This window comes from Electrophorus electricus, chromosome 10, assembly GCF_041902795.1.
Source record: "Electrophorus electricus isolate QZ-2024a chromosome 10, ASM4190279v1, whole genome shotgun sequence".
In the NCBI taxonomy this organism is placed as follows: domain Eukaryota; kingdom Metazoa; phylum Chordata; class Actinopteri; order Gymnotiformes; family Gymnotidae; genus Electrophorus; species Electrophorus electricus.
The window spans coordinates 25215777-25225389 of record NC_137506.1 but is presented as its reverse complement, the minus strand read 5'-3'; positions in this window follow the sequence as shown (position 1 = coordinate 25225389).

Sequence of the window (9613 nt, the reverse complement as noted above, 5' to 3'; positions counted from 1 at the left end):
TCTAGGCATTATATTTTGAGCTGATCTATTTTACACTAAAACATGTCAGGGTTATCACCCAAAAGTGCACCTCTGTGTGTGTGTGTGTTCGTCTGTAAAGCATGGGCTGAATGACTTTCTCTGTTGCCCTGTTGGCCTGTAGTCATTTTTTTTCTTTTCCCTGCAACGGTGGTGTGTTGGTGAAATAAGAGCCAGCCATGTCTGAGGTCACTCTCTGATTACCTGTTCCCACCCAGGGTCAAATGACTCTTAAATGTGTTGTTTACACTTCTGCCTCGTCTGTCTTTGGTCGGAGCCCAAATATTCTCAACTGCTTGATCATGCTCACACACACAGCCCCACAGAGATTTGAGTCACGAGGTGCTAATCTTATAACACCCAGTAAGTCATATACTAAGTACTGGTAAATACTGTTGTCTATTCTGTGGTACATACTGTTGATGTATATTATGTCAAATGTTATTCAATATATCTATTATATAAATGTACTTTCTATTTGAATTATGTTACATTGTAATTGCAGATTTTGTGACATTGCACTGTAGTTGTATGAAAGTTTGCGCCTTGCTACAAGCACTTTGTTACAATAATTACGTAATACTGTAAAACCTGTTTGAATGGCTCTTTAGAAATTCATTGCAAAATTCTATACTTCTGCTACTATAATTGTAAGATTCAATACTTTTCTAAACATTTTTTACACTTTTTCATAATTTATATGAGCTTGATTTAAGTGGTATCTGTTCAAATCAATTTTATTTTTGTTTGTGTAAAGTACTGTTAATTTAATAGGCAAAATAAGTCATTGAGGCCTCTATGTTAAAATCATCAGAATGTTTTAAGAGAAATTCTTCTGTGATTTGGTCAGTCCTTTTCAATCACTCATCCGAACCGCATAGGAAATGTAATGGTCTGTGGTCTAGGCCAAACATGGCAAGCTTGTGACATCATCTCAGCTGCATGAGGTAATGCCTCCAGGAGCTGAAAATGACTCATTGCTTTGGAATTTGAAAATTTAATATTCTATAAATAGCCAAAAGCAGCAGCACCATCAGTAGGAACCAACTGTGATAAATCTGAATCGGTTTGAGCACATTCTTCCTGTAAATGCACATTTATAAAGTAATTAATAGATTAAGCAGAAACTCTTGATTATTATAGTAATTCAGAGAGATTATTAAAATAACATGACAAACAAAAATATAATGTATAACTTTGTAATATAAAGATTAAGATTATTGTGAATTTAAAACATGCATTTTGAATAAGAAGTCAATGTTAAACACCAAATGTCAGAGTATTTTATTTATCATATGCATAACATATCAGAAAGATTGTACATTGAAATATTTGTTGTAAGGGTGTACACCAGCAGTGAAAATAAAAAATAGTAATAAATAAAAATCTAACAATAAAAATAGTGCAAGATATATGCATAAAGTAAAAATATATCAAGAAATAAAGTGTTCTGATGTGCATTATGTCAAACGTACTGATGTGCATTGTATAATTGTGCACATTATAAAAACTACCTCACTACCTCACTGTTCAAGGGTATTGATCCTAATGGACTAGCCTCTACCACGCATGCGCATCTTAACCTTACATGGCCTGAAGCCTCATGCTGTTCTCCTGAGGCTTTTTTTTTAATCACACCTTGAAGAAGAGAATTCCCCTTCATTTGGCTATTCATCTACCTGTGAACCAGACACCAGACAGCCTTTTACAGGAGGTTTAGGCAATTGACCTTGGCTAATTACACAAATCCTGGAATTTAAGAACTGTTAGTATTAATCATTAAGCACAGGTGGGTAGTTGGGTAGTACAACTATAATCTGATCTGCTGTCTCCTGATTCAATAGTTATTTTTACATTCCATGAACAAAAACAGTACAAAATACCTTTTTAAATTGGTTGTGAAGTTATTACCTATTCATTTTATGCCAGGTAAAAACCTCTGGGACAGACATACTTGTTGATTCACAATTTGAAATGGGATATTATTTTGTGTGTGTGTGTGTGTGTGTGTGTGCGTGTCTGTGTCTGTGTCTGTGTGTTTGTGTGTAGGCTGTTTTTTTTTTTTTTTTTTGGTTAATAGTGCTTGAATGTTTCAGGAGGTTCAGTTACTGCTGGCGAAGGGCCGGAGGCGTCTAGTGTGGGGAGCAGTGGATAATTATTCTCCTGGCTGTAAGTACAAATTGTTGAGAGCTCCTTGTGAAAGAGCCTGTTGATACATGTCAGCTACAGCTTGGCTGCTAAACATTACCACATTACGATCTCTAGAGCCAGGAAGAGACTATCATTAACATATTGTGTATATGATATATTGTGTATATCTTATTCTTGGACAACTATATATATATATATATATATATATATATATATATATATATATATATATATATATATATATATATATATATATATATATATATATATATAGAGAGAGAGAGAGAGAGAGAGAGAGAGAGAGAGAGAGATTCAAAATGAGAGATTCAAAATTGTACTGAAATAGTACTATATATAGTAATAGTAATATATATATATATTACTATTTATATATACGTGTGTGTGCACTGATTTGTTTATACAGTTCCATGAGAGCAAATGTAAAAATTTGAGATGAGATAGTAATTAAACGATATTATTAAAAGGAATGAATTGCGATTTTTCATGACCCTTCAACATGTGTGTGCTATGTACATATGGGCCACAGCACCACAGGCCAGTGTTTCTCCTTGTCTATCTAAGATATAAGAGAAAATCATGCATGAGGTAGTAGCACAGAACACTATGGGTGTTATTTTCTACTGTTGGGGTGTTTTGGCTGCTCTTGTTTTCCCTATAACATGGATAATTACCAGGCGGCTTTGTATATGTTTTATTAACTGCATGATATGAAAATAACACACTTAGTGTTACATCAGACAAGTTCCAATATAAGAAAGTAAATCTGTCAGCAGTCTTTTTTTATAAAATAGTACATTGGATGATGCAATTAGATGCATCTATGTTGTAGTAATGCCTTGAAGATGTACAGTGTCTTCATGTACAATCTGTGTTTGTCCTTCTCCGTCCCGCCATTAAAGGTCAGTTTCTGTCTACAGGACTACTGTTGGCTCAATGTTTGTAGGTAGCAGATCACCCAGCGGTGACAAACAGATAAATGTACCCTAATAAAGTGGCCAGTGGACTTAATTTTTCCCCAGGTACCATTCCAAAATGTCAAGAAAGCAATATTTCATATTTAACTATCCATATAAATGTGTTTTAAATTTGACAGTTTTACAAATCAGTGAGTTGGCAAAATAGAAACCTAGTAAATGCCTCTACGCCATTCATGGATATGGTTTATCTTGACACATTTGGAACACTATTGGTGAATGACTTAGCCATGTCTTGGCTCTAACCATCCTGTGAGCATTGCTGTGATACTGCTAAATAAAAAAATAGACAATCAAATTTCTCATTTAATTTTTTATAAAATGGAACTGCTTTGAGTCTGTGTTTTTTAGCTTTTAGTTTATATAGACATTTTTCTGTTTACCACTGATTATGTCCATTGATTCACCAAGATTATCTTTTTTGGAGGCCATCAAGTATATTCATCTGATATTATCTTTTTTTTTTTTTAAATTAACACATTTCTAGCAGAATCTGATGGGTCACTTCCCTTTGAATGTCACTAAACCCATAAATGATGGCAGCATGTCATGACATCAGCAGTCATCAGGACACCTGTAGGAGCATTTTTTCAAGCTTTCTTTTCAAGCTTTCTTTTCAAGTCATATGCCACCATTTTTTTGTACCATGTATTGTGCAAAACTTGTTCAAAAGCAAAAGGCTGAGTCTGCAGACATGTGTGGTTTCATCACTGGGATGAAATGCAGAGGACTTGGTTTTATAGCTCTTTTCACAGCTGTGTTGCTGGTGTTAGTATGCTGGCACTATGTCTGAGTGTGTGTTTCGGTCTGAGGGTGCCTGTGCAAAGTAATGTGTCTAGTTGTATTTGCCTGGCTGAAATAATGTCTGCAATTACCCCAATTTTCTATATGCTTGTGTGTGTATGTTTGTGTGTGTGTGTGTGTGTGTGTGTGTGTGTGTGTGTGTGTGTGTGTGTGTGTGTGTGTGTGTGTGCGTGTGCGTGCAAGCACATATATGTATATGTTTGTGTCTACTTGTCTGTGTGTGCATGTGTGGGTGTTGTTTTTTTAGTGTTTGCACTGTCTAGTATCAGGTAAGGGCCTGTCTCATTCCGACATTGTTGGGTGATAATGGTGCCTGATTAAAAATGGATGACGGCAGATAAATGTTTAGTAGGTGGACTGAAGGCCGACACCGGATCCGCTGGCCTGGGCCGGAATAATTAGCAGCCGTTGAGAGACTGTATCAGTGGGGCCTCTCCTCAATCTCTTAGGCCCCTCACTGAATCTCTTTCATGCAGCCCCATTTTAAGCCGTTCATGGGTAATTAACTCCTAAATAAACCTCAGCACGTCTGCTTGCTCAAGGCTCACTCAGGTTGGTAGATGCTTACATGTAATCCAGGCCTGCTTTTAATGTGGAGAGGCATGAAATAAAGCTGTTAATTTTATTCTGTTTAGATCTGCCTGGAAATAATAAAAAACTAAATAAAAGTGGCACCATTTAAATCTGGTGTTTTTTACTGTAAAATTAGAATTAGTTGCTTTTTTAACAATTCTCTTTGCACATACGTAATTATCTAGAGTAGACTAATAGGTTCCATATTGTACTGTATATAGAAAACAAATGGTAAAAAGGATGGGCTAAACAAAGCATGTATTATGTGCAGCTAATTGTTGGGTAGTTTAATTTTGAATTTACTGGCTTAATTTATGACCATTCATTTAAGAAAGGTTATAAATAAAACCCATCCTGCATTCATGTGATGCATAATGTCAGTATGTTAAATTGACTGAGACCTCACTAATAACAAATATGTGTAAACCTTTGCATGTGTAAATATTGTATGTATTTAACTGTTTACACATAATCATTTGTTTACACATAAATGGATAATAACAATTTAGATTTAATTCTAGATGCAAGCACAGTGTACCCAGCAAAAAGGTATCTTAAGAACAAAATACACTAATGTGAACGCTACAAAACATGCAATTTACTGAAAAAACATCGGAAATTTAAGAAAACATTACTTAATTGAATATTAAAGATAAAACCACGTCCCCACTTAACAGCAACCCTCCATAAAAAACAATGTCAGTAAAACGATGTTCTAATGTCCCCTTCCAACTAAAAAAGCCTACATAAATTTAAGGGATTTTAAAGAAACTTAGATATTTGATCTAGTCACAAATACAAAATACCCACACAAATGCATACCCTTGTACTTACCCATAGGTTAAATACTGTCTTTCTGCAATTGTGCATATCTCACATTGGGATGGGTATCTTCATCCAACTGTGAGGGATACTTGAAAAGAGTATTTAAAACAAATCAGCTATAAAAATCACTACTATCTTACTTTTCTTCCTTGCTGGAAATACTGACTTGTTTTAGCTGAACTCATTGATTCAGGCTGCTATCAGAATTCTTTTGCAAATTTGTATTAACTTGAATGTAAGGTTACAAATTGTTAAATTAAGTGACAGGCATGGGATTATTATTTTCCTGAAATGGCTGCACTGCTCTTCAGCATGGTTGAATAACAGGGATTGGGGTGGGTGGGGGGTTGGGGGGTGAACAACACAATATAGAACCTTCTTACCTGAATTGTAAATATTACAATATATTTCCCCGGGAAAAAGGTTGACCCCACCGTTGTCACTGTATAATTTGCACTCTGCTCTTCAGTTCATGTATTTAACAGTCTGTTCATCATATCACAGACTGTTATTAAAGATTATGCACAGTCTGGGAAACAATTGTAATGGAAAACAGCCAATGTGCCAAACCCACCAGTCCTGTAGTGCCAGGTTCTAATGGAGGGCAAATGTCACAAAAAGATCAAAACAATAGCATGTTCATGACAAAAGCACTGTAGTGACAGTGGTCAGTTTCCAACCGAATTAATGGCTGGCCATAATAGAACTGGTCAGGCAGGAAATACTAGAAAGTCAGACTAGCAGCATAACAGATGGATAAGGTACCGAGTCATTTAATGTTGGGAAGCCTAACTCAGGGGTAGTGCATGGAAAAGGACATTAATAACTGCAGCTGCTATGGATCAGCAGGTGAGAGACCTGATAGGGAGAGATTCTGAGATAACCCATGGAGTGAAATTAATGTTCTGAACATTCATATTGAAATGTAGACTTGTTTATTCAGGTCTGCTGGTTGGATTCAAAGCATTTGTCTAGATAAATCCACAGTGCTTCTAGCTGTCATGATAACTCAATATTCAGTATATATCGATAAATACGCCTTGTAGATATAAAAACTGAGATAGTTCCAAAATAATAAAATAATATTAAAACATTTAAAAATTTATTTTTTACTCCAGGTGTATCTTTGTTTAACATTCATTAGTGTACAAAATACAGTACATACTAAAGTAACTGCACTTGATGTTATTGTGTTTCAAATGCAATTCAGTATTCTCAATTGGAAGATTTGCTTTCAACCCAACAGAATTGACCACATTTGTGTGTGAAATGAAACTCTAAAATGCTTTTTGTTTTCTAGGGATGTTTGGAGCCCTCTGTGACAGGAAAACACGAATGTTGTGATGTAGGGGGCACATGAAGATATTTGAAAACAAAATAGTTTAGAAAAATCTGAAATAGCTCAAAGAATTGCTTTTGCTTTCTGGGGTTTAGATTAAGGTTAGGTTTAGATGCATCTGTGTTTGTGCAAAAAGCTTGAGGACCAGATCTTGGGCATAGGCAGTACTTTGACTCTGCTAAAATGGGGACTGTTAAACCAGGCCACGTTTTTTGGCTCCAAGGGCATTCATTAGTGTGGGTCGGAATTGCTGGCCCTGAGCGTTCTCCAGACATGAATTGAGCTGCTGTCGGCCACTCTCCATTTACCTGCATGGATCAGGTGTCTTTGTTTAATATACGAGGGCATCTTCCTGCATGTGGGCGGCCGACTCTGCATCCAGCCATTTCCCTGTCCATCAGTGGGAGGCTTGGGTCAGTCCTAAATGACCCTCCCCAATGGGCACATTATTCGCACTCCTCCCCCGCTCCGTTCTTCACCTAAGATGACTAGGAGGCATGTGAAGTGTACTTTCAAGAGGGGTATATAACACACACACACACACACACACCCCAGTAAGAGGGAATGTTGTGAGTGCACATGACATGCTTTTGTATTAGGCTGCATTCATCTGAATGGAAAAATGTGACATATAACACCCATATAGATTGTCTACCAATCTTTCCATTGTGGTTGCACAAACAAATATTCTGTTGTTTTGATGGATAACATTTTGTAAACATGGAGAGCTGTTTATTAACAAGCAGTCGACACATAAGACTCCACAGAGATGAAAATAATGATATGCTCTTCTGAGGTTTATTGCTATATTGTAATTCTACTTGATATTAATAGAATCAAAATACTTAAAATAAAATATAAAACAGGCTTTCCTTAAATATTCATTTGCACATAGGAATTGTATTAAAATACTAGGCACTGAACCTACAAAATAAATATCTTTAAATAGCTTTAAATATATTTAGGATACTTTCATATGAGTAAAAATGACTAACTTCTTAAATATTATATGATAAATACTAACTACTAGTGAGCCACACCAGGGGTCTCTCTCTCTCTCTCTCTCTCTCTCTCTCTTTCTCTCTCTCTCTCTATGTCTCTCTCCCTTTCTTTCTCTCTCATGTTCTTTCTGTGTGTGTGTGTGTGTGTGTGTGTGTGTGTGTGTGTGTGTGTGTGTGTGTGTCTGTGTGTATGTATCATGGGAACATGTACTTAGCCCTCTGTGACAGGAAGACATAAAAGTTGTAGCGGGCACATGAAGATATCTGAAAACAAAATAGTCTAGAAAGATCTGAAATAGCTCAAAGAATTGCATTTTGTTTCTGAGTTTTGGATTAAGGTTAGACTTAGATGCATCTGTGTGTGTGCATACACTCCTTTTTGCTGTTGGTAACTTCCTGTTAATGGTTCTTTATTTGTTACAGAGGATTTTCTTTCTCAAAAACTTATCTCAGGCCATATAGCATCTCTATGGAGGATAGGCTTAACCCCATAAATATGAATGAACCCACTAAAAAAGTAGTAAAATGATCTTCAAATGACTAATCAACAGTGGACCAATACAACAGGGCTGGAGGCGGGCCGTAAAGGCCAGCAGGCTGTTACTGGGTTAGTGTGTCTGGTTAAGTCACCTCTGAGTCATTGCTATTGGGTCAGTGTTCCTCTTCTCTACACCTGACTGGCTGGCTTAGCTAATGTGGTTGCTATGGTGCTCGTCCAGTCAGAGCTGGCGGAAACCCCCTTGTTGGTCTCTAGGCAGGGTTCATGTGCTTGAGGATGTTGTGATGGAAGACAGGCATGATCATGAATGTGACTGTGTATGAGAAAAAGACAGAAAGACAGAGATAGATAGATAGATAGATAGATAGATAGATAGATAGATAGATAGATAGATAGATAGATAGATAGATAGATAGATAGATAGATAGATAGATAGATAGATAGATAGATAGATAGATAGATAGATAGATAGATAGATAGATAGATAGATAATGTGGGTTTCAGGGCTACTCTCAGAAATGAAGCATGTGATTGTTCAACCATGTGTGCATGTGCCCATGCTGATCACCTCTGGTGGCACTTTCTGTTACAACATTGCAAGACATGACCATATTTCTCTCTCAGGCAGCTTCTCTACCAGCAGAGGAAACCACACATTTATTTTGCCCTCCCTCTGCTGAGTATTGTAAACCAATGATGACACTGTTGCCATCAGAAGACGGGGGACGGCATAAGACACTTGTTTAACCATCTCCTCCTTCTCCAGCCCTTCCTCCGTCTCCATAGAAACACTTTACTGCCAAATGTGTTCTGTCTGTATTTGTATGACTCATTAATCTAGTTTTTACTGCTTACCTTATCAGCAAACCGTCCCATGACAAGGGTTTTGAGGTAAATAATTTAATCTAAATTATGTTATCAACATGTCAAATTTGGCCCTCAAAATCCTCTCAGTGGGAGGATACGGCTGCTCCATGAGGCCTAACTCATTATTCAAACTGGATATCAGTGGATTTTCAAAGTTTAGCTAAAGAGCCCACTTCAGCCAACAACTCTGACAGTTATTTGTACCAAAATATAGCAGTTCATTAGTCTTCATTACATCAGTGTAATACTATTCCAGTATTTACTGGGAATACACTACAACCTACACTATGACCAAACTAGTGTACTACACACAGTAGGTAAACAAACTAGAAAATGGTGGTGGACAGAGTTCCCAGCTGTGGCTGTGGAAATTCCAGGAGAGAAAACATCCCACTGCTGATAGGATGGTAATACAACTGTAAACTATTCACTATACTTGTTACATAGTGGAGACAGTCTGTGTGTACTCAGCCACAAAAAAAAAACAAAAAAAAAAACAACAAAAAAAAACAACAACAAATCCTTCACTATGTCACTGTGC